The sequence below is a fragment of the Pleurodeles waltl genome, chromosome 7 (assembly GCF_031143425.1).
Source record: "Pleurodeles waltl isolate 20211129_DDA chromosome 7, aPleWal1.hap1.20221129, whole genome shotgun sequence".
Taxonomy (NCBI): Eukaryota; Metazoa; Chordata; class Amphibia; order Caudata; family Salamandridae; genus Pleurodeles; species Pleurodeles waltl.
This window is the reverse complement of record NC_090446.1, coordinates 557,598,457-557,624,494: the sequence shown is the minus strand read 5'-3', so window position 1 is coordinate 557,624,494 and position 26,038 is coordinate 557,598,457.

The following is a 26,038-nucleotide window of genomic DNA, read 5'->3' as shown; positions in this document are numbered from 1 at the left end:
AGAAGGAGGGGGGAGGTGGGAGGGGCCACAGGGGACGCAGCGGTGGGAAAAACACTAAGGAAGTGGTGAGAAGGAGGGGGGAGGTGGGGAGGGGCCGCAGGGGAGGCAGCGGCGGGGAAAAAACACTAAGGAAGCGGTGGGAAGGAGGGGGAGGTGGGTGGGGCGCAGGGGACGCAGCGACGGGAAAATCACTAAGGAAGCAGTGGGAAGGAGGGGGGAGGCGGGAGGGGCTGCAGGGGACGCAGCGGCAGGAAAAACACTAAGGAAGCGATGGGAAGGAGGGGGAGGCGGAAGGAGCCGCAGGGGACGCAGCGGCGGGCAAAAACACTAAGGAAGCGGTGAGAAGGAGGGGGGAGGCGGGAGGGGCTGCAGGGGATGCAGCAGCGGGAAAAACACTAAGGAAGCGGTGGGAAGGAAGGGAGAGGCAGGAGGGGCTGCAGGGGACGTAACGGCAGGAAAAACACTAAGGAAGCGGTGGGAAGGAGGGGGGAGGCGGGAGGGGCCGCAGGGGACGCAGCGGCGGGAAAAACACTAAGGAAGCGGTGGGAAGGAGGGGGAGGCGGAAGGGGCCGCAGGGGACGCAGCGGTGGGAAAAACACTAAGGAAGCGGTGGAAGGAGGGGGGAGGCTGGAGGGGCCGCAGGGAATGCAGAGGCGGGAAAAACCCTACGGAAGTGGTGGGAAGTAGGGGGGAGGCGGGGAGGGGCCGCAGGGGACGCAGCGGCGGGGAAAAACACTAAGGAAGCGGTGGGAAGGAGGGTAATGCGGGAGTGGCCGTAGGGGACGCAGCAGCGGGAAAAACACTAAGGAAGCGGTGGGAAGGAGAGGGGAGGCGGGAGGGGCCTCTAGGGGACGTAGCGGCGGGGAAAACACTAAGGAAGCGGTGGGAAGGAGGGGGGAGGCGGGAGGGGCTGCAGGGGACGCAGCGGCAGGAAAAACACTAAGGAAGCGATGGGAAGGAGGGGGAGGCGGGAGTGGCTGCAGGGGACGCAGCGGCGGGGAAAAGCACTAAGGAATCGGTGGAAGGAGGGGGGAGGCTGGAGGGGCTGCAGGGGATGCAGAGGCGGGAAAAAAAAGAGGAAGCGGCGGGAAGGAGGGGGGAGGCGGGAGGGGCCACAGGGGAGGCAGCGGCGGGTAAAAACACTAAGGAAGCGGAGGGAAGGAGGGGGAGGCGGGAGGGGCCGCAGGGGACGCAGCGACGGGAAAAACACAAAGGAAGCGGTGGGAAGGAGGGGGGAGGCGGGAGGGGCCGCAGGGGACGCAGCGGCGGGGAAAAACACTAAGGAAGCGGTGAGAAGGAGGGGGGAGGTGGGAGGGGCAGAAGGGGACGCTGCGGTGGGAAAAACACTAAGGAAGCGGAGAGAAGGAGGGGGGAGGCGGGAGGGGCCGCAGGGGAGTCAGCGGCGGGGAAAAAACACTAAGGAAGCGGTGGGAAGGAGGGGGAGGCGGGAGGGGGCCGCAGGGGACGCAGCGACGGGAAAAACACTAAGGAAGCGGTGGGAAGGAGGGGGGAGGCGGGAGGGGCCACAGGGGACGCAGCGGCGGGGAAAAACACTAAGGAAGCGGTGGGAAGGAGGGTAATGCGGGAGGGGCCGCAGGGGACGCAGCAGCGGGAAAAACACTTAGGAAGCGGTGGGAAGGAAGGGAGAGGCAGGAGGGGCCGTAGGGGACGTAGCGGCGGGAAAAACACAAAGGAAGCGGTGGGAAGGAGGGGGGAGGCAGGAGGGGCTGCAGGGGACGCAGCGGCGGGAAAAACACTAAGGAAGCAGTGTGAAGGAGGGGGAGGCGGAAGAGGCCGCAGGGGAGGCAGCAGTGGGAAAAACACTATGGAAGCGGTGGAAGGAGGGGGGAGGCTGGAGGGGCTGCAGGGGATGCAGAGGTGGGAAAAAAAAAGAGGAAGCGGCGGGAAGGAGGGAGGAGGCGGGAGGGGCCACAGGGGAGGCAGCGGCAGGTAAAAACACTAAGGAAGCGGAGGGAAGGAGGGGGAGGTGGGAGGGGCCACAGGGGACGCAGCGACGGGAAAAACACTAAGGAAGCGGTGGGAAGGAGGGGGGAGGCGGGAGTGGCCGCAGGGGACGCAGCGGCTGGGAAAAACACTAAGGAAGCGGTGGGAAGGAGGGTAATGCGGTAGGGGCTGCAGGGGACGCAGCAGCAGGAAAAACACTAAGGAAGCGGTGAGAAGGAGGGGGAGGCGGGAGGGGCCGCAGGGGATGCAGCAGCAGGGAAAAACACTAAGGAAGCGGTGGGAAGGAAGGGAGAGGCAGGAGGGGCCGCAGGGGACGTAGCGGCGGGCAAAACACTAAGGAAGCGGTGGGAAGGAGGGGGGAGGCGGGAGGGGCTGCAGGGGACCCAGTAGCGGGAAAAACACTAACGAAGCGGTGGGAAGGAGGGGGAGGCGGAAGTGCCGCAGGGGATGCAGCAGCAGGAAAAACACTAAGGAAGCGGTGGGAAGGAGGGGGAAGGTGGGAGGGGCCGCATGGGACGCAGCAGTGGGGAAAAACACTAAGGAAGTGGTGAGAAGGAGGGGGGAGGTGGGAGGGGCCACAGGGGACGCAGCGGTGGGAAAAACACTAAGGAAGCGGTGAGAAGGAGGGGGGAGGTGGGAGGGGCTGCAGGGGAGGCAGCGGCGGGGAAAAAACACTAAGGAAGCGGTGGGAAGGAGGGGGAGGCGGGAGGGGCCGCAGGGGACGCAGCGACGGGAAAAACACTAAGGAAGCGGTGGGAAGGAGGGGGGAGGCGGGAGGGGCCACAGGGGACGCAGCGGCGGGGAAAAACACTAAGGAAGCGGTGGGAAGGAGGGTAATGCGGGAGGGGCCGCAGGGGACGCAGCAGCGGGAAAAACACTTAGGAAGCGGTGGGAAGGAAGGGAGAGGCAGGAGGGGCCGTAGGGGACGTAGTGGCGGGAAAAACACAAAGGAAGCGGTGGGAAGGAGGGGGGAGGCAGGAGGGGCTGCAGGGGACGCAGCGGCGGGAAAAACACTAAGGAAGCGGTGTGAAGGAGGGGGAGGCGGAAGGGGCCGCAGGGGAGGCAGCAGAGGGAAAAACACTATGGAAGCGGTGGAAGGAGGGGGGAGGCTGGAGGGGCTGCAGGGGATGCAGAGGCGGGGAAAAAAAAGAGGAAGCGGCGGGAAGGAGGGGGGAGGCGGGAGGGGCCACAGGGGAGGCAGCGGCGGGTAAAAACACTAAGGAAGCGGAGGGGGAGGCGGGAGGGGCCGCAGGGGACGCAGGGGACGCAGCGACGGGAAAAACACTAAGGAAGCGGTGGGAAGGAGGGGGGAGGCGGGAGGGGCCGCAGGGGACGCAGCGGCGAGGAAAAACACTAAGGAAGCGGTGGGAAGGAGGGTAATGCGGTAGGGGCCGCAGGGGACGCAGCAGCAGGAAAAACACTAAGGAAGCGGTGAGAAGGAGGGGGAGGCGGGAGGGGCCGCAGGGGATGCAGCAGCAGGGAAAAACACTAAGGAAGCGGTGGGAAGGAGGGGGGAGGCGGGAGGGGCTGCAGGGGACCCAGTAGCGGGAAAAACACTAACGAAGCGGTGGGAAGGAGGGGGAGGCGGAAGTGCAGCAGGGGATGCAGCAGCAGGAAAAACACTAAGGAAGCGGTGGGAAGGAGGGGGAAGGTGGGAGGGGCCGCATGGGACGCAGCAGTGGGGAAAAACACTAAGGAAGCGGTGAGAAGGAGGGGGGAGGTGGGAGGGGCCACAGGGAACGCAGCGGTGGGAAAAACACTAAGGAAGTGGTGAGAAGGAGGGGGGAGGTGGGAGGGGCCGCAGGGGAGGCAGCGGCGGGGAAAAAACACTAAGGAAGCGGTGGGAAGGAGGGGGAGGTGGGTGGGGCGCAGGGGACGCAGCAACGGGAAAATCACTAAGGAAGCAGTGGGAAGGAGGGGGGAGGCGGGAGGGGCTGCAGAGGACGCAGCGGCAGGAAAAACACTAAGGAAGCGATGGGAAGGAGGGGGAGGCGGAAGGAGCCGCAGGGGACGCAGCGGCGGGCAAAAACACTAAGGAAGCGGTGAGAAGGAGGGGGGAGGCGGGAGGGGCTGCAGGGGATGCAGCAGCGGGAAAAACACTAAGGAAGCGGTGGGAAGGAAGGGAGAGGCAGGAGGGGCTGCAGGGGACGTAACGGCAGGAAAAACACTAAGGAAGCGGTGGGAAGGAGGGGGGAGGCGGGAGGCGGGAGGGGCCGCAGGGGACGCAGCGGCGGGAAAAACACTAAGGAAGCGGTGGGAAGGAGGGGGAGGCGGAAGGGGCCGCAGGGGACGCAGCGGTGGGAAAAACACTAAGGAAGCGGTGGAAGGAGGGGGGAGGCTGGAGGGGCCGCAGGGGATGCAGAGGCGGGAAAAACCCTACGGAAGTGGTGGGAAGTAGGGGGGAGGCGGGAGGGGCCGCAGGGGACGCAGCGGCGGGGAAAAACACTAAGGAAGCGGTGGGAAGGAGGGTAATGCGGGAGTGGCCGTAGGGGACGCAGCAGCGGGAAAAACACTAAGGAAGCGGTGGGAAGGAGAGGGGAGGCGGGAGGGGCCTCTAGGGGACGTAGCGGCGGGGAAAACACTAAGGAAGCGGTGGGAAGGAGGGGGGAGGCGGGAGGGGCTGCAGGGGACGCAGCGGCAGGAAAAACACTAAGGAAGCGATGGGAAGGAGGGGGAGGCGGGAGTGGCTGCAGGGGACGCACCGGCGGGGAAAAGCACTAAGGAATCGGTGAGAAGGAGGGGGGAGGGGGGAGGGGACGCAGTAGCGGGAAAAACACTAAGGAAGCGGTGGGAAGGAAGGGAGAGGCAGGAGGGGCCGTAGGGGACGTAGCGGCGGGCAAAACACTAAGGAAGCCTTGGGATGGAGGGGGGAGGCGGGAGGGGCTGCAGGGGACCCAGCAGTGGGAAAAACACTAACGAAGCAGTGGGAAGGAGGGGGAGGCGGGAAGGGCCGCAGGGGATGCAGCAGCAGGAAAAACACTAAGGAAGCGGTGCGAAGGAGGGGGAAGGTGGGAGGGGCCGCAGGGGACGCAGTGGTGGGGAAAAACACTAAGGAAGCGGTGAGAAGGAGGGGGGAGGCAGGAGGGGCCGCAGGGGAGGCAGCGGCGGGGAAAAAACACTAAGGAAGCGGTGGGAAGGAGGGGGAGGCGGGAGGGGCTGCAGGGGACGCAGCGACGGGAAAAACACTAAGGAAGTGGTGGGAAGGAGGGGGGGGGCGGGAGGGGCCCCAGGGGACGCAGCGGTGGGGAAAAACACTAAGGAAGTGGTGGGAAGGAGGGTAATGCGGGAGGGGCCGCAGGGGACGCAGCAGCGGGAAAAACACTAAGGAAGCGGGTGGGAAGGAAGGGAGAGGCAGGAGGGGCCGTAGGGGACGTAGCAGCGGGAAAAACACAAAGGAAGCGGTGGGAAGGAGGGGGGAGGCGGGAGGGGCTGCAGGGGATGCAGCGGTGGGAAAAACACTAAGGAAGCGGTGGGAAGGAGGGGGAGGCGGAAGGGGCCGCAGGGGACGCAGCGGTGGGAAAAACACTAAGGAAGCGGTGGAAGGAGGGGGGAGGCTGGAGGGGCCGCAGGGGATGCAGAGGCGGGAAAAACACTAAGGAAGCGGCGGGAAGGAGGGGGGAGGCGGAAGGGGCCGCAGGGGAGGCAGTGGCGGGTAAAAACACTAAGGAAGCGGTGGGAAGGAGGGGGAGGCGGGAGGGGCCGCAGGGGACGCAGCGACGGGAAAAACACTAAGGAAGCGGTGGGAAGGAGGGGGGAGGCGGGAGGGGCCGCAGGGGACACAGCGGCGGGGAAAAACACTAAGGAAGCGGTGGGAAGGTGGGAGGGGCCACAGGTGACGCAGTGGTGGGGAAAAACACTGAGGAAGCGGTGAGAAGGAGGGGGGAGGTGGGAGGAGCCGCAGGGGACGCTGCGGTGGGAAAAACACTAAGGAAGCGGTGAGAAGGAGGGGGGAGGCGGGAGGGGCCGCAGGGGAGGCAGCGGCGGGGAAAAAACACTAAGGAAGCGGTGGGAAGGAGGGGGAGGCGGGAGGGGCCGCAGGGGACGCAGCGACGGGAAAAACACTAAGTAAGCGGTGTGAAGGAGGGGGGAGGCGGGAGGGGCCACAGGGGACGCAGCGGCGGGGAAAAACACTAAGGAAGCGGTGGGAAGGAGGGTAATGCGGGAGGGGCCGCAGGGGACGCAGCAGCGGGAAAAACACTTAGGAAGCGGTGGGAAGGAAGGGAGAGGCAGGAGGGGCTGTAGGGGACGTAGCGGCGGGAAAAACACAAAGGAAGCGGTGGGAAGGAGGGGGGAGGCAGGAGGGGCTGCAGGGGACGCAGCGGCGTGAAAAACACTAAGGAAGCTGTGTGAAGGAGGGGGAGGCGGAAGGGGCCGCAGGGGAGGCAGCAGTGGGAAAAACACTATGGAAGCGGTGGAAGGAGGGGGGAGGCTGGAGGGGCTGCAGGGGATGCAGAGGCGGGAAAAAAAAAGAGGAAGCAGCGGGAAGGAGGGGGGAGGTGGGAGGGGCCACAGGAGAGGCAGCGGCGGGTAAAAACACTAAGGAAGCGGAGGGAAGGAGGGGGAGGCGGGAGGGGCCGCAGGGGACGCAGCGACGGGAAAAACACTAAGGAAGCGGTGGGAAGGAGGGGGGAGGCGGGAGGGGCCGCAGGGGACGCAGCGGCGGGGAAAAACACTAAGGAAGCGGTGAGAAGGAGGGGGGAGGTGGGAGGGGCCGCAGGGGACGCTGCGGTGGGAAAAACACTAAGGAAGCGGTGAGAAGGAGGGGGGAGGCGGGAGGGGCCGCAGGGGAGGCAGCGGCGTGGAAAAAACACTAAGGAAGCGGTGGGAAGGAGGGGGAGGCGGGAGGGGCCGCAGGGGACGCAGCGACGGGAAAAACACTAAGGAAGCGGTGGGAAGGAGGGGGGAGGCGGGAGGGGCCACAGGGGACGCAGCGGCGGGGAAAAACACTAAGGAAGCGGTGGGAAGGAGGGTAATGCGGGAGGGGTCGCAGGGGACGCAGCAGCGGGAAAAACACTTAGGAAGCGGTGGGAAGGAAGGGAGATGCAGGAGGGGCCGTAGGGGACGTAGCGGCGGGAAAAACACAAAGGAAGCGGTGGGAAGGAGGGGGGAGGCAGGAGGGGCTGCAGGGGACGCAGCGGCGGGAAAAACACTAAGGAAGCGGTGTGAAGGAGGGGGAGGCGGAAGGGGCCGCAGGGGACCCAGTAGCGGGAAAAACACTAACGAAGTGGTGGGAAGGAGGGGGAGGCGGAAGTGCAGCAGGGGATGCAGCAGCAGGAAAAACACTAAGGAAGCGGTGGGAAGGAGGGGGAAGGTGGGAGGGGCCGCATGGGACGCAGCAGTGGGGAAAAACACTAAGGAAGCGGTGAGAAGGAGGGGGGAGGTGGGAGGGGCCACAGGGGACGCAGCGGTGGGAAAAACACTAAGGAAGCGGTGAGAAGGAGGGGGGAGGTGGGAGGGGCCGCAGGGGAGGCAGCGGCGGGGAAAAAACACTAAGGAAGCGGTGGGAAGGAGGGGGGAGGCGGGAGGGGCCACAGGGGACGCAGCGACGGGAAAAACACTAAGTAAGCGGTGGGAAGGAGGGGGGAGGCGGGAGGGGCCACAGGGGACGCAGCGGCGGGGAAAAACACTAAGGAAGCGGTGGGAAGGAGGGTAATGCGGGAGGGGCCGCAGGGGACGCAGCAGCGGGAAAAACACTTAGTAAGCGGTGGGAAGGAAGGGAGAGGCAGGAGGGGCCGTAGGGGACGTAGCGGCGGGAAAAACACAAAGGAAGCGGTGGGAAGGAGGGGGGAGGCAGGAGGGGCTGCAGGGGACGCAGCGGCGGGAAAAACACTAAGGAAGCGGTGTGAAGGAGGGGGAGGCGGAAGGGGCCGCAGGGGAGGCAGCAGTGGGAAAAACACTAAGGAAGCGGCGGGAAGGAGGGGGGAGGTGGGAGGGGCCACAGGGGAGGCAGCGGCGGGTAAAAACACTAAGGAAGCGGAGGGAAGGAGGGGGAGGCGGGAGGGGCCGCAGGGGACGCAGCGACGGGAAAAACACTAAGGAAGCGGGGAGAAGGAGGGGGGAGGTGGGAGGGGCCGCAGGGGACGCTGCGGTGGGAAAAACACTAAGGAAGCGGTGAGAAGGAGGGGGGAGGCGGGAGGGGCCGCAGGGGAGGCAGCGGCGTGGAAAAAACACTAAGGAAGCGGTGGGAAGGAGGGGGAGGCGGGAGGGGCCGCAGGGGACGCAGCGACGGGAAAAACACTAAGGAAGCGGTGGGAAGGAGGGGGGAGGCGGGAGGGGCCACAGGGGACGCAGCGGCGGGGAAAAACACTAAGGAAGCGGTGGGAAGGAGGGTAATGCGGGAGGGGCCGCAGGGGACGCAGCAGCGGGAAAAACACTTAGGAAGCGGTGGGAAGGAAGGGAGAGGCAGGAGGGGCCGTAGGGGACGTAGCGGCGGGAAAAACACAAAGGAAGCGGTGGGAAGGAGGGGGGAGGCAGGAGGGGCTGCAGGGGACGCAGCGGCGGGAAAAACACTAAGGAAGCGGTGTGAAGGAGGGGGAGGCGGAAGGGGCCGCAGGGGAGGCAGCAGTGGGAAAAACACTATGGAAGCGGTGGAAGGAGGGGGGAGGCTGGAGGGGCTGCCGGGGATGCAGAGGCGGGAAAAAAAAAGAGGAAGCGGCGGGAAGGAGGGGGGAGGCGGGAGGGGCCACAGGGGAGGCAGCGGCGGGTAAAAACACTAAGGAAGCGGAGGGAAGGAGGGGGAGGCGGGAGGGGCCGCAGGGGACGCAGCGACGGGAAAAACACTAAGGAAGCGGTGGGAAGGAGGGGGGAGGCGGGAGGGGCCGCAGGGGCCGCAGCGGCGGGGAAAAACACTAAGGAAGCGGTGGGAAGGAGGGTAATGTGGTAGGGGCCGCAGGGGACGCAGCAGCAGGAAAAACACTAAGGAAGCGGTGAGAAGGAGGGGGAGGCGGGAGGGGCCGCAGGGGATGCAGCAGCAGGGAAAAACACTAAGGAAGCGGTGGGAAGGAGGGTAATGCGGTAGGGGCCGCAGGGGACGCAGCAGCAGGAAAAACACTAAAGAAGCGGTGAGAAGGAGGGGGAGGCGGGAGGGGCCGCAGGGGATGCAGCAGCAGGGAAAAACACTAAGGAAGCGGTGGGAAGGAGGGGGGAGGCGGGAGGGGCTGCAGGGGACCCAGTAGCGGGAAAAACACTAACGAAGCGGTGGGAAGGAGGGGGAGGCGGAAGTGCAGCAGTGGATGCAGCAGCAGGAAAAACACTAAGGAAGCGGTGGGAAGGAGGGGGAAGGTGGGAGGGGCCGCATGGGACGCAGCAGTGGGGAAAAACACTAAGGAAGCGGTGAGAAGGAGGGGGGAGGTGGGAGGGGCCACAGGGGACGCAGCGGTGGGAAAAACACTAAGGAAGCGGTGAGAAGGAGGGGCGAGGTGTGAGGGGCCGCAGGGGAGGCAGCGGCGGGGAAAAAACACTAAGGAAGCGGTGGGAGGGAGGGGGAGGTGGGAGGGGCGCAGGGGACGCAGCGACGGGAAAATCACTAAGGAAGCAGTGGGAAGGAGGGGGGAGGCGGGAGGGGCCGCAGGGGATGCAGCAGCAGGGAAAAACACTAAGGAAGCGGTGGGAAGGAGGGTAATGCGGTAGGGGCCGCAGGGGACGCAGCAGCAGGAAAAACACTAAGGAAGCGGTGAGAAGGAGGGGGAGGCGGGAGGGGCCGCAGGGGATGCAGCAGCAGGGAAAAACACTAAGGAAGCGGTGGGAAGGAGGGGGGAGGCGGGAGGGGCTGCAGGGGACCCAGTAGCGGGAAAAACACTAACGAAGCGGTGGGAAGGAGGGGGAGGCGGAAGTGCAGCAGGGGATGCAGCAGCAGGAAAAACACTAAGGAAGCGGTGGGAAGGAGGGGGAAGGTGGGAGGGGCCGCATGGGACGCAGCAGTGGGGAAAAACACTAAGGAAGCGGTGAGAAGGAGGGGGGAGGTGGGAGGGGCCACAGGGGACGCAGCGGTGGGAAAAACACTAAGGAAGCGGTGAGAAGGAGGGGGGAGGTGGGAGGGGCCGCAGGGGAGGCAGCGGCGGGGAAAAAACACTAAGGAAGCGATGGGAAGGAGGGGGAGGCGGAAGGAGCCGCAGGGGACGCAGCGGCGGGCAAAAACACTAAGGAAGCGGTGAGAAGGAGGGGGGAGGTGGGAGGGGCTGCAGGGGATGCAGCAGCGGGAAAAACACTAAGGAAGCGGTGGGAAGGAAGGGAGAGGCAGGAGGGGCTGCAGGGGACGTAACGGCAGGAAAAACACTAAGGAAGCGGTGGGAAGGAGGGGGGAGGCGGGAGGGGCCGCAGGGGACGCAGCGGCGGGAAAAACACTAAGGAAGCGGTGGGAAGGAGGGGGAGGCGGAAGGGGCCGCAGGGGACGCAGCGGTGGGAAAAACACTAAGGAAGCGGTGGAAGGAGGGGGGAGGCTGGAGGGGCCGCAGGGGATGCAGAGGCGGGAAAAACCCTACGGAAGTGGTGGGAAGTAGGGGGGAGGCGGGAGGGGCCGCAGGGGACGCAGCGGCGGGGAAAAACACTAAGGAAGCGGTGGGAAGGAGGGTAATGCGGGAGTGGCCGTAGGGGACGCAGCAGCGGGAAAAACACTAAGGAAGCGGTGGGAAGGAGAGGGGAGGCGGGAGGGGCCTCTAGGGGACGTAGCGGCGGGGAAAACACTAAGGAAGCGGTGGGAAGGAGGGGGGAGGCGGGAGGGGCTGCAGGGGACGCAGCGGCAGGAAAAACACTAAGGAAGCGATGGGAAGGAGGGGGAGGCGGAAGTGGCTGCAGGGGACGCAGCGGCGGGGAAAAGCACTAAGGAATCGGTGAGAAGGAGGGGGGAGGGGGGAGGGGACGCAGCAGCGGGAAAAACACTAAGGAAGCGGTGGGAAGGAAGGGAGAGGCAGGAGGGGCCGTAGGGGACGTAGCGGCGGGCAAAACACTAAGGAAGCGGTGGGAAGGAGGGGGGAGGCAGGAGGGGCTGCAGGGGACCCAGCAGCGGGAAAAACACTAACGAAGCGGTGGGAAGGAGGGGGAGGCGGGAAGGGCCGCAGGGGATGCAGCAGCAGGAAAAACACTAAGGAAGCGGTGCGAAGGAGTGGGAAGGCGGGAGGGGCCGCAGGGGACGCAGTGGTGGGGAAAAACACTAAGGAAGCAGTGAGAAGGAGGGGGGAGGCAGGAGGGGCCGCAGGGGAGGCAGCGGCGGGGAAAAAACACTAAGGAAGCGGTGGGAAGGAGGGGGAGGCGGGAGGGGCTGCAGGGGACGCAGCGACGGGAAAAACACTAAGGAAGCGGTGGGAAGGAGGGTTGGCGGGAGGGGCCCCAGGGGACGCAGCGGTGGGGAAAAACACTAAGGAAGTGGTGGGAAGGAGGGTAATGCGGGAGGGGCCGCAGGGGACGCAGCAGCGGGAAAAACACTAAGGAAGCGGTGGGAAGGAAGGGAGAGGCAGGAGGGGCCGTAGGGGACGTAGCAGCGGGAAAAACACAAAGGAAGCGGTGGGAAGGAGGGGGGAGGCGGGAGGGGCTGCAGGGGATGCAGCGGTGGGAAAAACACTAAGGAAGCGGTGGGAAGGAGGGGGAGGCGGAAGGGGCCGCAGGGGACACAGCGGTGGGAAAAACACTAAGGAAGCGGTGGAAGGAGGGGGGAGGCTGGAGGGGCCGCAGGGGATGCAGAGGCGGGAAAAACACTAAGGAAGCAGCGGGAAGGAGGGGGGAGGCGGAAGGGGCCGCAGGGGAGGCAGTGGCGGGTAAAAACACTAAGGAAGCTGTGGGAAGGAGGGGGAGGCGGGAGGGGCCGCAGGGGACGCAGCGACGGGAAAAACACTAAGGAAGCGGTGGGAAGGAGGGGGGAGGCGGGAGGGGCCGCAGGGGACACAGCGGCGGGGAAAAACACTAAGGACCGGTGGGAAGGAGGGGGAAGGTGGGAGGGGCCACAGGGGACGCAGTGGTGGGGAAAAACACTGAGGAAGCGGTGAGAAGGAGGGGGGAGGTGGGAGGGGCCGCAGGGGACGCTGCGGTGGGAAAAACACTAAGGAAGCGGTGAGAAGGAGGGGGGAGGCGGGAGGGGCCGCAGGGGAGGCAGCGGCGGGGAAAAAACACTAAGGAAGCGGTGGGAAGGAGGAGGAGGCGGGAGGGGCCGCAGGGGACGCAGCGACGGGAAAAACACTAAGTAAGCGGTGGGAAGGAGGGGGGAGGCGGGAGGGGCCACAGGGGACGCAGCGACGGGAAAAACACTAAGTAAGCGGTGGGAAGGAGGGGGGAGGCGGGAGGGGCCACAGGGGACGCAGCGGCGGGGAAAAACACTAAGGAAGCGGTGGGAAGGAGGGTAATGCGGGAGGGGCCGCAGGGGACGCAGCAGCGGGAAAAACACTTAGGAAGCGGTGGGAAGGAAGGGAGAGGCAGGAGGGGCCGTAGGGGACGTAGCGGCGGGAAAAACACAAAGGAAGCGGTGGGAAGGAGGGGGGAGGCAGGAGGGGCTGCAGGGGACGCAGCGGCGGGAAAAACACTAAGGAAGCGGTGTGAAGGAGGGGGAGGCGGAAGGGGCCGCAGGGGAGGCAGCAGTGGGAAAAACACTAAGGAAGCGGCGGGAAGGAGGGGGGAGGTGGGAGGGGTCACAGGGGAGGCAGCGGAGGGTAAAAACACTAAGGAAGCGGAGGGAAGGAGGGGGAGGCGGGAGGGGCCGCAGGGGACGCAGCGACGGGAAAAACACTAAGGAAGTGGTGGGAAGGAGGGGGGAGGCGGGAGGGGCCGCAGGGGACGCAGCGGCGGGGAAAAACACTAAGGAAGCGGTGAGAAGGAGGGGGGAGGTGGGAGGGGCCGCAGGGGACGCTGCGGTGGGAAAAACACTAAGGAAGCGGTGAGAAGGAGGGGGGAGGTGGGAGGGGCCGCAGGGGAGGCAGCGGCGTGGAAAAAACACTAAGGAAGCGGTGGGAAGGAGGGGGAGGCGGGAGGGGCCGCAGGGGACGCAGCGACGGGAAAAACACTAAGGAAGCGGTGGGAAGGAGGGGGGAGGCGGGAGGGGCCACAGGGGACGCAGCGGCGGGGAAAAACACTAAGGAAGCGGTGGGAAGGAGGGTAATGCGGGAGGGGCCGCAGGGGACGCAGCAGCGGGAAAAACACTTAGGAAGCGGTGGGAAGGAAGGGAGAGGCAGGAGGGGCCGTAGGGGACGTAGCGGCGGGAAAAACACAAAGGAAGCGGTGGGAAGGAGGGGGGAGGCAGGAGGGGCTGCAGGGGACGCAGCGGCGGGAAAAACACTAAGGAAGCGGTGTGAAGGAGGGGGAGGCGGAAGGGGCCGCAGGGGAGGCAGCAGTGGGAAAAACACTATGGAAGCGGTGGAAGGAGGGGGGAGGCTGGAGGGGCTGCCGGGGATGCAGAGGCGGGAAAAAAAAAGAGGAAGCGGCGGGAAGGAGGGGGGAGGCGGGAGGGGCCACAGGGGAGGCAGCGGCGGGTAAAAACACTAAGGAAGCGGAGGGAAGGAGGGGGAGGCGGGAGGGGCCGCAGGGGACGCAGCGACGGGAAAAAAAACTAAGGAAGCGGTGGGAAGGAGGGGGGAGGCGGGAGGGGCCGCAGGGGCCGCAGCGGCGGGGAAAAACACTAAGGAAGCGGTGGGAAGGAGGGTAATGTGGTAGGGGCCGCAGGGGACGCAGCAGCAGGAAAAACACAAAGGAAGCGGTGGGAAGGAGGGGGGAGGCGGGAGGGGCTGCAGGGGATGCAGCGGTGGGAAAAACACTAAGGAAGCGGTGGGAAGGAGGGGGAGGCGGAAGGGGCCGCAGGGGACGCAGCGGTGGGAAAAACACTAAGGAAGCGGTGGAAGGAGGGGGGAGGCTGGAGGGGCCGCAGGGGATGCAGAGGCGGGAAAAACACTAAGGAAGCGGCGGGAAGGAGGGGGGAGGCGGAAGGGGCCGCAGGGGAGGCAGTGGCGGGTAAAAACACTAAGGAAGCTGTGGGAAGGAGGGGGAGGCGGGAGGGGCCGCAGGGGACGCAGCGACGGGAAAAACACTAAGGAAGCAGTGGGAAGGAGGGGGGAGGCGGGAGGGGCCGCAGGGGACACAGCGGCGGGGAAAAACACTAAGGAAGCGGTGGGAAGGAGGGGGAAGGTGGGAGGGGCCACAGGGGACGCAGTGGTGGGGAAAAACACTGAGGAAGCGGTGAGAAGGAGGGGGGAGGTGGGAGGGGCCGCAGGGGACGCTGCGGTGGGAAAAACACTAAGGAAGCGGTGAGAAGGAGGGGGGAGGCGGGAGGGGCCGCAGGGGAGGCAGCGGCGGGGAAAAAACACTAAGGAAGCGGTGGGAAGGAGGAGGAGGCGGGAGGGGCCGCAGGGGACGCAGCGACGGGAAAAACACTAAGTAAGCGGTGGGAAGGAGGGGGGAGGCGGGAGGGGCCACAGGGGACGCAGCGACGGGAAAAACACTAAGTAAGCGGTGGGAAGGAGGGGGGAGGCGGGAGGGGCCACAGGGGACGCAGCGGCGGGGAAAAACACTAAGGAAGCGGTGGGAAGGAGGGTAATGCGGGAGGGGCCGCAGGGGACGCAGCAGCGGGAAAAACACTTAGGAAGCGGTGGGAAGGAAGGGAGAGGCAGGAGGGGCCGTAGGGGACGTAGCGGCGGGAAAAACACAAAGGAAGCGGTGGGAAGGAGGGGGGAGGCAGGAGGGGCTGCAGGGGACGCAGCGGCGGGAAAAACACTAAGGAAGCGGTGTGAAGGAGGGGGAGGCGGAAGGGGCCGCAGGGGAGGCAGCAGTGGGAAAAACACTAAGGAAGCGGCGGGAAGGAGGGGGGAGGTGGGAGGGGCCACAGGGGAGGCAGCGGCGGGTAAAAACACTAAGGAAGCGGAGGGAAGGAGGGGGAGGCGGGAGGGGCCGCAGGGGACGCAGCGACGGGAAAAACACTAAGGAAGTGGTGGGAAGGAGGGGGGAGGCGGGAGGGGCCGCATGGGGACGCAGCGGCGGGGAAAAACACTAAGGAAGCGGTGAGAAGGAGGGGGGAGGTGGGAGGGGCCGCAGGGGACGCTGCGGTGGGAAAAACACTAAGGAAGCGGTGAGAAGGAGGGGGGAGGCGGGAGGGGCCGCAGGGGAGGCAGCGGCGTGGAAAAAACACTAAGGAAGCGGTGGGAAGGAGGGGGAGGCGGGAGGGGCCGCAGGGGCCGCAGCGACGGGAAAAACACTAAGGAAGCGGTGGAAAGGAGGGGGGAGGCGGGAGGGGCCACAGGGGACGCAGCGGCGGGGAAAAACACTAAGGAAGCGGTGGGAAGGAGGGTAATGCGGGAGGGGCCGCAGGGGACGCAGCAGCGGGAAAAACACTTAGGAAGCGGTGGGAAGGAAGGGAGAGGCAGGAGGGGCCGTAGGGGACGTAGCGGCGGGAAAAACACAAAGGAAGCGGTGGGAAGGAGGGGGGAGGCAGGAGGGGCTGCAGGGGACGCAGCGGCGGGAAAAACACTAAGGAAGCGGTGTGAAGGAGGGGGAGGCGGAAGGGGCCGCAGGGGAGGCAGCAGTGGGAAAAACACTATGGAAGCGGTGGAAGGAGGGGGGAGGCTGGAGGGGCTGCCGGGGATGCAGAGGCGGGAAAAAAAAAGAGGAAGCGGCGGGAAGGAGGGGGGAGGCGGGAGGGGCCACAGGGGAGGCAGCGGCGGGTAAAAACACTAAGGAAGCGGAGGGAAGGAGGGGGAGGCGGGAGGGGCCGCAGGGGACGCAGCGACGGGAAAAAAAACTAAGGAAGCGGTGGGAAGGAGGGGGGAGGCGGGAGGGGCCGCAGGGGCCGCAGCGGCGGGGAAAAACACTAAGGAAGCGGTGGGAAGGAGGGTAATGTGGTAGGGGCCGCAGGGGACGCAGCAGCAGGAAAAACACTAAGGAAGCGGTGAGAAGGAGGGGGAGGCGGGAGGGGCCGCAGGGGATGCAGCAGCAGGGAAAAACACTAAGGAAGCGGTGGGAAGGAAGGGAGAGGCAGGAGGGGCCGCAGGGGACGTAGCGGCGGGCAAAACACTAAGGAAGCGGTGGGAAGGAGGGGGGAGGCGGGAGGGGCTGCAGGGGACCCAGTAGCGGGAAAAACACTCACGAAGCGGTGGGAAGGAGGGGGAGGCGGAAGTGCCGCAGGGGATGCAGCAGCAGGAAAAACACTAAGGAAGCGGTGGGAAGGAGGGGGAAGGTGGGAGGGGCCGCATGGGACGCAGCAGTGGGGAAAAACACTAAGGAAGCGGTGAGAAGGAGGGGGGAGGTGGGAGGGGCCACAGGGGACGCAGCGGTGGGAAAAACACTAAGGAAGCGGTGAGAAGGAGGGGGGAGGTGGGAGGGGCCGCAGGGGAGGCAGCGGCGAGGAAAAAACACTAAGGAAGCGGTGGGAAGGAGGGGGAGGTGGGTGGCGCGCAGGGGACGCAGCGACAGGAAAATCACTAAGGAAGCAGTGGGAAGGAGGGGGGAGGCGGGAGGGGCTGCAGGGGACGCAGCGGCAGGAAAAACACTAAGGAAGCGATGGGAAGGAGGGGGAGGCGGAAGGGGCCGCAGGGGACGCAGCGGCGGGCAAAAACACTAAGGAAGCGGTGAGAAGGAGGGGGGAGGCGGGAGGGGCTGCAGGGGATGCAGCAGCGGGAAAAACACTAAGGAAGCGGTGGTAAGGAAGGGAGAGGCAGGAGGGGCTGCAGGGGACGTAACAGCAGGAAAAACACTAAGGAAGCGGTGGGAAGAAGGGGGGAGGCGGGAGGGGCTGCAGGGGATGCAGCGGCGGGAAAAACACTAAGGAAGCTGTGGGAAGGAGGGGGAGGTGGAAGGGGCCGCAGGGGACGCAGCGGTGGGAAAAACACTAAGGAAGCGGTGGAAGGAGGGGGGAGGCTGGAGGGGCCGCAGGGGACGCTGCGGCGGGGAAAAACACTAAGGAAGCGGTGGGAAGGAGGGTAATGCAGGAGTGGCCGCAGGGGACGCAGCAGCGGGAAAAACACTAAGGAAGCGGTGGGAAGGAGAGGGGAGGCGGGAGGGGCCGTAGTGGACGTAGCGGCGGGGAAAACACTAAGGAAGCGGTGGGAAGGAGGGGGGAGGCGGGAGGGGCTGCAGGGGACGCAGCGGCAGGAAAAACACTAAGGAAGCGATGGGAAGGAGGGGGAGGCGGGAGTGGCTGCAGGGGACGCAGCGGCGGGGAAAAGCACTAAGGAATCGGTGAGAAGGGGGGGGAGGCGGGAGGGGACGCAGCAGCGGGAAAAACACTAAGGAAGCGGTGGGAAGGAAGGGAGAGGCAGGAGGGGCCGCAGGGAACGTAGCGGCGGGCAAAACACTAAGGAAGCGGTGGGAAGGAGGGGGGAGGCGGGAGGGGCTGCAGGGGACCCAGCAGCGGGAAAAACACTAACGAAGCGGTGGGAAGGAGGGGGAGGCGGGAAGGGCCGCAGGGGATGCAGCAGCAGGAAAAACACTAAGGAAGTGGTGGGAAGGAGGGGGAAGGTGGGAGGGGCCGCAGGGGATGCAGTGGTGGGGAAAAACACTAAGGAAGCGGTGAGAAGGAGGGGGGAGGCAGGAGGGGCCGCAGGGGAGGCAGCGGCGGGGAAAAAACTCTAAGGAAGTGGTGGGAAGGAGGGGGAGGCGGGAGGGGCTGCAGGGGACGCAGCGACGGGAAAAACACTAAGGAAGCGGTGGGAAGGATGGGGGAGGGGGGAGGCGGGAGAGGCCCCAGGGGACGCAGCAGTGGGGAAAAACACTAAGGAAGCGGTGGGAAGGAGGGTAATGCGGGAGGGGCCGCAGGGGACGCAGCAGCGGGAAAAACACTAAGGAAGCGGTGGGAAGGAAGGGAGAGGCAGGAGGGGCCGTAGGGGACGTAGCGGCGGGAAAAACACAAAGGAAGCGGTGGGAAGGAGGGGGGAGGCGGGAGGGGCTGCAGGGGACGCAGCGGTGGGAAAAACACTAAGGAAGCGGTGGGAAGGAGGGGGAGGCGAAAGGGGCCGCAGGGGACGCAGCGGTGGGAAAAACACTAAGGAAGCGGTGGAAGGAGGGGGGAGGCTGGAGGGGCTGCAGGGGATGCAGAGGCGGGAAAAACACTAAGGAAGCGGCGGGAAGGAGGGGGGAGGCGGAAGGGGCCCCAGGGGAGGCAGCGGCGGGTAAAAACACTAAGGAAGCGGTGGGAAGGAGGGGGGAGGTGGGAGGGGCCGCAGGGGACACAGCGGCGGGGAAAAACACTAAGGAAGCGGTGGGAAGGAGGGTAATGCGGGAGGGTCCGCAGGGGACGCAGCAGCGGGAAAAACACTAAGGAAGCGGTGAGAAGGAGGGGGAGGCGGGAGGGGCCGCAGGGGATGCAGCAGCAGGGAAAAAAGCAAAGAGGGAACGGGAAAGGAGGTGGCGCGGAAGGCGGAGCGGGGAGCGACCTACCTGCAAGCAGGGTCAGAGGTTTCTCCCTGCTAGCGCGCCGAGGCTGCCATAAGAGGAGGGGAGGGTGGGAGTGGCAGCTGGGAGGCGGGAGGGCCTTTCCAATGAGAGGGTTGGGGGGTGGGGCCGCAGGGGATGCAGCAGCAGGGAAAAACACTAAGGAAGCGGTGGGAAGGAGGGTAATGCGGGAGGGGCCGCAGGGGACGCAGCAGCGGGAAAAACACTAAGGAAGGGGTGAGAAGGAGGGGGAGGCGGGAGGGGCCGCAGGGGATTCAGCAGCAGGGAAAAAAGCAAAGAGGGAACGGGAAAGGAGGTGGCGCGGAAGGCGGAGCGGGGAGCGACCTACCTGCAAGCAGGGTCAAAGTTTTCTCTCTGCTAGTGCGCTGAGGCTGCCATAAGAGGAGGGGAGGGTGGGAGTGGCAGCTGGGAGGCGGGAGGGCCTGTCCAATGAGAGGGCTGGGGGGTGGGGCCGCAGGGAATGCAGCGGCAGGGAAAAACACTAAGGAAGCGGTGGGAAGGAGGGGGGAGGCGCAGCAGGGGACGCAGCAGCAGGAAAAACACTAAGGAAGCGGTGGGAAGGAGGGGGGAGGCTGGAGGGCCCGCAGGGGACGCAGCGGCGGGGAAAAACACTAAGGAAGCGTTGGGAAGGAGGGGGGAGGTGGGAGGGGCCGCACGGGACGCAGCGGCGGGAAAAACACTAATGAAGTGGTGGGAAGGAGGGGGAGGCGGGAGTGGCTGCAGGGGACGCAGCAGCGGGGAAAAGCACTAAGGAAGCGGTGAGAAGGAGGGGGGAGGTGGGAGGGGCCGCAGGGGACGCAGCGGCGGGGAAAAACACTAAGGAAGCGGTGGGAAGGAAGGGAGAGGCAGGAGGGGCCGCAGGGGACGTAGCGGCGGGCAAAACACTAAGGAAGCAGTGGGAAGGAGGGGGGAGGTGGGAGGGGCTGCAGGGGACACAGCGGCGGGAAAAACACTAACGAAGCGGTGGGAAGGAGGGGGAGGCGGGAATGCCCGCAGGGGATGCAGCAGCAGGAAAAACACTAAGGAAGCGGTGGGAAGGAGGGGGGAGGTGGGAGGGGCCACAGGGGACGCACCGGTGGGAAAAATACTAAGGAAGCGGTGAGAAGTAGGGGGGAGGTGGGAGGGGCCGCAGGGGACGCAGCAGTGGGGAAAAAACAAAGAGGGAACGGGAAAGGAGGTGGCGCGGAAGGCGGAGCGTGTAGCGACCTACCTGCAAGCAGGGATGCTCCACTGCTGGGACTGTACAACTTTTTACGGCTAAGGAGAGAAGTAGGGAATCTGCAGATCTCAGGGGAAATGGGAACCTGACTGGAGCTTCAACTCAAAGCAAGACTCTGGGATATTTTAGTATGAGCAGCATCGCAGCTTAGCCTGCTATAATTCTGGAGACCACATCTATATGGGGGATTTGCTGCATTCGGAAGTTCAGAGTTTGGGTTGGAATTGAGGACTGTTCGTTTCTGACGAGGCAAAATGTAACAGTAGGTGGTCACTAAGTTTAGCTATTCACATACCACCTGTATTTATTTGTTAAAAGCAAGAGCAAATGTATATCCTGGATGGGGATTTAGAGGGAACATTCTCCTATTTAATGATTATGCAAGCATAAAGGTTTGTTCACAGAAAAAAATCCCTTCCCTTGGAGATAAACATTGCAATGCACGTTTTTATGACATATAGAAATGTGGAATGTTCCAGCTGGTTAAAAAACTGCATGCCAAAACATTACTCTTTGCAATGTTTTTAGACCTGTACTTCTCTGCAGGGTTATCCCCAAACTTTCTGCCTTCACACCACCCTGTTTCCTGAACCCGTTTTTGTTGGCTTTTCGGACTCTACCTCTGCTAACCAGTGCTTAAATGCTTGTTCACATTCCTTTGAACATGGTAAACTTGGCTTACACCCAACTGGTACATTTAATTTACTTCTCAGTTCCTAGTAAAGTAGTAGTATATGAACCCAGAGCTTGTAGATTAAATGCTATTAGTGGGCCTGCAGCATTTATTGTGCCACGACTTAGGTAACAAGTTGAAACACATTTCCGGCCTGCTATTGCAGCCTGTGGGCAGTTTTGAACTGCCAGTTCGACTTGGCATAATGGCCCCTTGCCAAGGCTAAACCTTACTTTTTTAATATGTAGAAATCACCCTTAAAGGTAGGCCCTAAACAACCATTAGTGCAGGGTGCAGTGTATTAAAAAATTTGGTGATGTACTTTTAGGTTTTACATGTCTTGGTAGTGACAAACTCTTAAATTTGTTTTTCACTACTGCAAGGCCTATCACTCCTATAAAATAACATTGGGTTACCTTATTACATTTAATAAGTGTTAACTTTTGATTGGCAATAGATATATGTTCCTTCCAAGCTGATAGACACTTCTAGCTGCAGACTCCATACATTTGTATTTCTTGAGGGATCAAACTAGATCTGGAATCTTTTGCTTGAGCGAAATCCCTGTGCGTGCCATCAGGTGGCTCCTCTCAGTTCCATGTGGCATCGTTGGCACCGGATATATAGGTGCGACCCAGGCACGTGGACGCCAGTTAACGTAGATCTGGCAAGAACTACCCTGTTGTTGTTTTTTAACAGGCTTTTTTTGACTTTTCTTTCGATGTTTTCTCTTGAAGTGTGTCGAGGATGTCATCCAGAAAGGTAGGATTCCAGCCATGTAGTGCCTGTCACCATGCCATGTCGGTTACGGACCCTCACCTTGTCTGCCTCTGGTGTCTTGAGCGTGACCATCATTTGAAGTTGTGCTTGGACAGCCGGGCAATGGATCTGAAGGGTTTGAAGGATTAGTCCCTAAAGCTGCTTGCGGCTCATCAGTCGACACCAGCATGCGCGACTCCTCAGAGGGCAGGTTCGTGGAGGAGGTTGCAGGACCACTCCAGGAGCCCCAAGTCTTCTTCATCTCACTCGAGGTCCTTGGAACACTCGGGAAAGAGGCACAAAAAGAAGAACTCCAAGCTGACTTCTACTTCACCTCGCCTGTCGGCTGACACGATGAGCAAAGAACATCTGTGTTCGAGGCATGGTTCTGTTGAGCTGTTGCCAAGACCAACTCAGTGCCCTCCAATTCCCCTCCATTTCCTGGAGCGGAGGTGACCTTCGCTCAAATGAAAGAGTTCTATGAGGCCATGTGGCGCATAATAGAGCTGTATCCCTATGGACCCGCGAGGTCAGAAGAAGCCGAATCAGTTTACGCACCAGTGGCTTCAGCCTTGGCTCCCATGGGGTCTCATGGATCCGAATCCGGATCAGCGCGGGTCATACCCACACAACCTTCTCCGGCACTGATCCTGATGCCAATGCTCCTGGTGCCATCGGTGCCAGCCCCATTCTGATACCTGACTATCCAGAGTCGGAACGGCATCGCACAATGCCGATTCCGCCACCAACAGCGCCCATGGGTGCCAGATCATTGCCTGAGCATTATTTTCAATGGCCAGGCATGGGGGAAGAATGGGAAGGGGCACTGGACCCTTTATAACAACAGTTAGCGCAATCATCTCCCTGCACTGGGTAACCCTGATTTCCTCAGCCAACACTCACCCCTAAAAAAGCTTGGTAGTCTAAACCTCAACTTCACATAACATGTTCCCTTCCACTCTCCTGGACAGGGAATCCAAGAGGCTAGACCAACTTTGGAAGAAGATGTTTTCTTCCACTAGCCTGGAATTAAGATCGGTAAACACCTCATGCTTATTGGACTGTTTTTCCCACACCTTATAGGATACAGTCGTGCAAGTGATGCCACAGGCACCGTCGGAGACCAAGGCCATCCTCTTCCAAGCAGTAAAAGATGGGAGAGATGCAGCAAAGTTCACAATTAGGTTTGGCCTTGATAGGACTGACTCACTGAGCAGAGCAGTTTCATCAACAGTGGCCTTATGGCACCAATCGTGGCTGAGAACATGTGACTTTTCACGGGATGTCCAGGCCAACCTTATGGACATGACCTTCGATGGAACTTGCTTGTTTGGTGAGAAGGCAAACTCAGCGCTGGAGCGCTTTAAGTAATCTTGGGCTACAACCAAGTCCTTGGGCCTCTCAGCAACCCCTGTCTACCATCTGCCTTCTGCCTCTTTCGTGGCTATGGAAGGGGCATGCCACCACACCAGCCCTATGCCAGCCACCATCTTATTCAAGCACCCCAGGCCATGTGAGGATGTGGGCTCAGCGCCTTCAGACCTAGAGGGTCTGGAAGCCAGAAATCGTCCACCTCCCAGCAGCTGCAGTCTCCAAGCCCTCCTAGTTTGATTTTGCAGAGCCATGGTTATCCAGTTGGAGGGAGAATTCAACATCATCTCCTCCACTTGCAGTCCGTTACAGGAGACGCATGGGTTCTGCAGATCACTCAGAAGAGCTACGCCCTGCCTTTCCATATCTTTCCTCCCCGAATACTGTCATGCACGAACAGCTGGTGAAGGATCATATGACTCTGCTCTGAGAGGAAGTTACAGCACTCATGGCCAAGGGAGCTATAGAAAAGGTCCAGATATCAAAACTAGGCTCTGGTTGTTATTCCCACTGCTTTCTGATATACAAAAAGAACAAGGACCTTCACCCTATTCTTGACCTCTGGACCATCAATCTCCTCCTCAAAAAGGAGATGTTCATGATGCTCACTTTGACTCCTCTTCCTTCCCCACCCAGACCTAACCATAGCGACAGATGCGTCACTCCAGGGATGGGGTGGCCATGTGAGAGAGGTGGAGATCATAGGACTCTGTTCTCTGGCTGAATTTAGACTCTTCATAAACTTGCTGGAGCCCCAGGTGATCGGGCTAGCACTGAAAACATTGCTTCCTTCTGTCAAAGGGAAGTTAGTGCAGTTGTTCATGGACAACACCACCGCAATGTGGTACTGCAACATGCAGGGCAGTGTGGGGTCTTTGTCAAGAAGCCCTGTGTCTCTGGACATGGCTGGAACAGCAGTGCATAACCCTGGTGGTCCAACACCTGGCAGGTTCTCTGAATGTCAGGGCAAACAAACTCAGCCGCCGATGACTAGCAGAGCACAAGTGGTGTCTCCATCCGGAGGTTGTACAAGAACTATTTCAGCAGTGGGGAGAGCCTTGGTTAGATCTGTTCGCCTCTGAAGAGAATCCGCATTGTCAGCAGTATTGCGTTTTGGAGTTTACACGGCGGTATTCGCTCTGCTACGCTTTTCGTTGGGAGTGGAGTTCAGGCCTCCTGTATGCCTTTCCGCCCATACCACTTCTGCACAGAGTTCTCAAGAAGATCCAGAAGGACCCGGCCCAAGAAATCCTTGTGGCTCCGGACTGGACAAGGAGAGTCTGGTATCCCGTGCTTCTGACAATAAGCATAGATCATTCAATCAGGCTATCCCCTTGGGAGGATCTTCTGTAGCAGGGGAGGGTTCACCACCAAACATGTCAACTTTATGCCTTCATGAGTGTAAATTGAGAGGCCACAATTCACATCCTTCGACCTTCTTCCAGAAGTCTGTAATGTTATTCTGAGATTCAGCATTCCTCCACTAAAACGGTATATGCCTGCAGTTGGCAAAAATGTATAAAATATTGTACAGAGAAGTCTAAAGATCTTCTTCCTGCTTCTCGCTCTGATGTTCTTCTTTTCATTCTGTACTGTGCCCGGCAGGGCTCTTCTGTGGGCTATCTGTCACCAAGCTGGGTGTCAAAGTTCTTGACACTGTTGTTTCACGTCAATTATCTTTCTACTTGGATTCCACAGCCTCCTCACTGATAGCCAATCTGGATTCAAGCTGCAGAAAAGTACTAAAACCACTTTACTAAATGTAAGAAAGGAGTGCCTATCAGCCCACGGCCAAGTCCTAGAAAAGATTTGAGTAACTCTTCATTTTTTTTAATGCATCCTGTTTTCCTTTAAGAAAAAAACACCACCTAAATTCAAATATTATTTGCAATAGCTTGGAGTGATAACATAACTAAACAACAGTGTTGTTTCAAAAATGACTGCTGGCCTATAAAAATCATTTCAAAAACATATTAATGAATCACAGACAGATATCACTTTGTATGGAGATCTTCAGTGTGATACACTTGACAATAATGAAGTGCATATAAAGGCTAACACTAAATACCTTCAGTATTATAGTAAGAACAAACAAGTAACCCCTCTAAAAACAAACATGACTCTTTATGAAGCAGACCTTGTTAAAGGTTTTCACACCATATTCAAGATGAAAGCAGGAGTGTTGTGGTTCTTTTGAGTTTGAGTTTGGGCTCAGATAAGACCAAGATTAATTTTACCAAACCAGTTTCACAGGGCCAGGTGTACCAAGCTTTTTTTCTGTATGCAAACAACCTGATTCCCAGACAAAAAGCATTTTGGAATCTACAAATGCTATTTTGCAATTTGGTAATCTATTAACGAATCACAAAATAGGTTTGCGAGTCGTTATTAGGAAGGGCCGTGCCAAAGATGTCCCTTCCTAATAGCGAGTCACAGTGAAATGTATGACTGCATTCACGATCCCAAAACAATTGCAGTTACCACCAACTTCAAGTTGGTGGTAACTCATTTGCAAACGGGAACGGGTCCCAAGGGACCAGTTCCCCTTTGCGAATGGGGGGGGTGTAAACATTTCTTACGAGAAGGCAGTTGTCCCAAGCACCACTGACTACTCTGAAAAAATGAAAAGAAAACTTTTCAGTTTTCTTTTTGTAATACATCCTGTTTTCCTCTAAGGAAAAAGGGCTAGATTACAAAAAGCATTTTTCTTGATTTAAAAGCAAGTGCAAAGATGGTGGTCTGCTGTCCCTGTGTTTGTAGACATTCACAGTGGGTCTCAAATTGCGACCTGCCTTATGAATATTGATGAGGCAGGTCCCTTTGCGACCCATTACGAATCGCTAACAGTGTTGAAGACATTGTTGTACATTTGGTATTGTGACTCACAATTTGTGAATTTCAAAAATTTGCATATTGTGAGTCGCACTACCAAATGGTCATACATCTGGCCCATGGTACGTAGACCTATGACATGGCGAGATATAATGTATGCACCGGGAAGTTGGTGGTGATCTCCCTTATATGCCTATGATTTCAGACTAAACATAATATGATTACTGCTTGAGGACGATGTTTCTGTGATGTGTGAGACATTGGTAGCATGCTCTGGATGCCATGTCAGATCATCTGCACTCCATCACCATCACCTGAATACAACAGGCAGAGTGCTTCTTCATTTAAAGGAGCAGTAATGTATTGTACAAAATCTAACCAGAGCAAATAATCACTATTTGTGCCTTCAAACCAAGTAGTTTCGATTCACAAACATAGGCTGTTAAAAGTTGTAAATATACACCTGTAGTTTTATCTCTATATTTGGAAGACATTTCAGACATTTTGTTTCTGTTCATAGAGGAAATATTTTTCCTGTTGGAGAAATCCATTTCTAAACACCCCCAACAAATGTTTGGCTCATGCCAACCCTTTCCCACTTCAGAAAGATACTCTCCTCTTTCACAAAAGTGATAATGAATGTATTTGCAGAGTAGTAAAGTATCTTTAAATAAGCACAAATAAGCAAAAACTACATTATACCAGCATATTCTCACATAATTTGGGTAAATGTATTTTACTCTGATCACACCAAATTACCAAAATTACGCAACTGCTATTTGTGGCTAAATTTTATTGGGAGCATTCAGTAACAAAACAAGTGGTCAGAAAACAAGCAGCTGTTGTGTGCAACATTTGTATTTTTT